Genomic DNA, 3,906 nt, shown 5'->3' with positions numbered 1-3,906 from the left:
TGGTTGTCTTCGTTTAGAGTTTTGAATTAACTGATTATATCAAAACCAAGTTGATCAGCTCTTCATTTTTGGAGGCACCTTTGCTGTTCTGTGTGGCATCAGTTGAACTACGTAAATACATTTATAAATATAGAAACTTTGTTATCCAAGCAAGAGATTGCAGCAGGCTGTGATATAATATTTTTATAGCTTTAACAGTCTTGCTCTCTTTAATTTCAGAGACTGTTGCAAGGGCTTTTCCTGCAAAACTTGTATTTTGAAGTGTTGAAGTGTGTGAAATAAGATGTAACACAGTCCCATAAGTCCTTCTCCAGCTTCCTGGAAGTGAGTAATTGGGATGTGGCAGTTTGCTGTTGGGATTTTAGCCTGGTGTCTGAGTGGAAATAGGCCAGTCAGTCCCTGCTCAGAGCTTGTGGACTGTTTTTTTGGCCATTTTCAGCCATGAAGACACCAATCCATCATCTTTACAGCAATGAATGGCTGTATGTGACAGAAAAATCCAGCTTTCCCACCACTGGAATGTGGTGGGTTCGGGTGTGCTTTGGGAAGGGTGCTTTGTGGGACAGGACTCAGAGGACCCTGCTGAATCAGGAACCAGAATAATCAGAATAAGGTAAAAATCAAAGAGCTGGAAGAAATCAGGCTTGTGGAATTAGTGGGTTTGTCCCATTTTTCTGCTCCCTGGTTCACCACAGGAACGACACCTTCAGAGTGAAAGAGAGGGGGTTTAGCTCAGATGTCAGGAAGAAATTCTTCCCTGTGAGGGTGGGGAGGCCCTGGCACAGGTTGCCCAGAGCAGCTGTGGCTGCCCCTGGATCCCTGGAAGTGTCCAAGGCCAGGTTGGAGCAACCTGGGCTAGTGGAAGGTGTCCCTGCCCATTGCAGGGGGTGGAACTGGATGATCTTTAAGGTCCCTTCCAACCCAAACCATTCTGGGATTCTGGGATCTGTAGCAAAAGCAAAACATGATGCTCAGAGAGAGGGAGAAGCCCCTGGAATGGGGGGAGAGGTGGAGCAGGGGGAGGTAACAGGGGAGGGAGGAGGGAGCCTCATTCTTCTGAACTGCTCTGCCCTTTGAAATCGAGGTGTTATTTTTGTTCTGTAAATAAATGATTGCTCAAAGCGTGTTTCTTCTCCAGCTGCCAATAGAGAAGAACAGCAGCCTCTCCCTTTTCTTCTAAGGTGAGGGGAGGAAGCAATTATAACTCCCTTTCTCTTTTGAAGATGCTGATAAAAGGAGGTGGGAGGATCAGGGGGGGCCCTGTGCCGAAAGAGAAACAACTCCTCAGGTGATAGAAGTGCATGTTTTTATTTTAAGTGAAGTAACTCCGCTTCTGCTGTGTGCTGGCTTTCAGATGTGACCTAATTGCATGTAAAAACTGTTCTGCTGGGGAGGGGAAGGAAACCTTGGCCACAAAAACAGGGCCAGGCAGGAGGTGGGGGCAGCTGAACCGTCACTCTCAAGAGGGATTTGCTTTAAAAACCATCGACCTCTTCGCCTCAGTGGTGAGGTGCCTCTGCTGAGGGTGGAGCTTGGAGGGGTCAGAGGCTTCATTCCACCCCTTTTGGCTTTTACAGGCACCTCCTGCTTGTCTGCAAATAAATTCTCTCCCCAAGGTCTGACCTTTTGGAGAAGGTTTTGGAGAGCAGCAGTGCTGCACCGGCAGGAGCTGAAGGTGTATTTGAGCTCCCCGGGGCAGGTGTGGAAATGAATCCTCTTCGCCTCAGCCTTTCTTTTCAATGAGGGCTTAACAAAGTGGTATTTTTAAATTGCACCATTTGCTGGGCACTGTAAAGTGTTGCTGGCAAAAATGAGGGCCAGGAGTAGCACCTGCTGTGTTTTGCCGTGCTGCAAATGTGTAATATCAGGCCCCAGAGTAAAATTAACCCCACTGTGAGGAAAGTTAACTCTACCCCAGCTAAAACCAGCACACCCTGTGTTCATCAGGGGCTTCTGGGAGGGCTGGTCATGGAGAGGAGCTGTTAAACTCTGGGAGTGGAGTATGTATATATATGTATATATTTTTTTATATACATATTTTTTAATTTATTTATATATTTATATATATATTTTTAATATATATTTTTTTTATATAGTGACTCATCAAGTCACTGGCACAGGTTTCCCAGAGAAGCTGTGGCTGCCCCATCCCTGGATGTGTCCCAGGCCAGGTTGGAGCAACTGGCCTAGTGGAAGGTGTCCCTGCCCATGGCAGGGGGTTGGAATGAGATGGTCTTTAAGGTCCCTTCCAACCCAAACCATTCTGATTCCCTTGATCCATTTTTTCTAGCCCTGGGAAGGCTGATCCAGGCTGCTTGGAAGAACCGTTTTAAAAGTAATTAAATGGCAAGACAAAACAAAGAGCCCTAAAAAGTCTTTGCTTTCTGTTCCCATTTAAAGTACAAACTAAGCAAAATGCAGAAGGCCTTGAAATTCCCTTTGGTGGAACAAATGTCATTTGACATGAGAATGGTAAGAAAGAGTTGAAATTGTGACCACTAAAATGTAAAGCACCACTCAGTCCAGTAGGGAGGGCTGGGATTTATTGTTTCATTATGCAAAGAAGGACACTCACATCCCAAATCCCTTGTTTCATGGGCTCTTGTAGGGAAATACTGAAGAGCAATTGGGTGGGAAGTTCAGCCCCCAATTCCATCAGTGCCCATTGGAATGCACAGGGCAAAACAAACACGAGGCCTCCTCCTGGGAGGTGCCACCTCCTCCTGCTGTGGTTGGTGGCCTTGGGTGAGAGCAAAGGGCACAGACCTGGCAGGATTGATCCCAAAATACTCACATTTACCTGCTGGGTGAGGCAAAAAAACCCCATCAAGCTGCACTGAAGGTGCCAAATAAACCTGTGCAGGTCACATGAGGCTTTCAGGAGCAGAGCCCCCTGTGTTTGATGGGGTACAGGGTGCCCTAAATTACATGCTTGGAAGATGTGACAGTACAACCACAGCTGCTGAGCGTGGCTCTGGGTGGCAGGGATGGCAGTGACGATCCCTCATCCTGGGATTTGCTGTTTCCCTGGGTTAGGAATGACCTGAGTGCATGTACAGGTGAACAAGGGATCACCTTCCCCAGGTAACAAGTGACAGGATGAGAGAAAATGGCCTCGAGTTGCACCAGGTTCCCCCCTCAGTCAGGGGAGGTTTAGATTGGATTTTAGGAACGATTTTCTTTCACTGAAAGGGTGGTCAGGCACTGGGACAGGCTGCCCAGGGAAGTGATGGAGTCACAATCCCTGGAAGTGCTCAAAAAACATGTGGATGTGTCACTTATGGGGGTGTTGCTGAGTTGACAGTTGGACTCGAAGATCTTAAAGGTCTTTTCCAACCCCAACAATTCCGTGGTTCTGTGGCATCAGGCATCCCTGCATGACAAGGCAGAAGTTGGGCAGGTCTGCTCTGAGCATCCCCAGGAGCTGGGACATCCTTCCAGAAGATGGATCCTCTTCCAGGGTCGTGGCTTCCACCTGCACACAGGTCTCATTTAGGGCTAGAGGGGCATTCAGGTGACACAGAGCAGGAACTCTGATGTCTGAGGCATCTCAGAGCTGGCAGTGTGGTCAGGCTGGGCTGCTGGTTTGGGCTCAGAAGCCAAAATTCCCGTGGTGTATCACGGAATCTCTAGAGTTGGAAAAGCCCTCCAAGATCCCCAAATCCAACCATTAACCCAGCACTGCCGGGCCCACCACTAAACCATGTCCCCAAGTGCCACATCTACACGGTTTTTTGACATTTCCAGGGATAGTGTTGGTACTTCTGCTGTGTCTTGCCCATGTGTACCAAAGTCATGATGTCGTTTTTCTCCTCTTTGAAGCTTCTTCCTGCCTTGTCCTGCAGCTGCTGGGGCTGGAGGGGGCAGGTGAGAAGCAGCAGCACTTGGTGCTCTCAAGGTCAATAC

The 3,906-nt window shown here is 48.1% G+C and overlaps 1 long non-coding RNA gene across 1 annotated transcript in view; it reads right to left on the bottom strand.

Annotated features, from left to right (window-relative positions):
• LOC135404764 (uncharacterized) overlaps positions 1-3,906 on the bottom strand; it is a 204,261-nt gene that overhangs the window by 28,952 nt on the left and 171,403 nt on the right. The gene's annotated exons all lie outside the window — the stretch shown is intronic.

The sequence above is a fragment of the Pseudopipra pipra genome, chromosome 1 (assembly GCF_036250125.1).
Source record: "Pseudopipra pipra isolate bDixPip1 chromosome 1, bDixPip1.hap1, whole genome shotgun sequence".
NCBI classification, from domain to species: Eukaryota; Metazoa; Chordata; class Aves; order Passeriformes; family Pipridae; genus Pseudopipra; species Pseudopipra pipra.
Note: the sequence above shows the minus strand (reverse complement) of the source record. Positions and strands in the feature narration are given on the sequence as shown.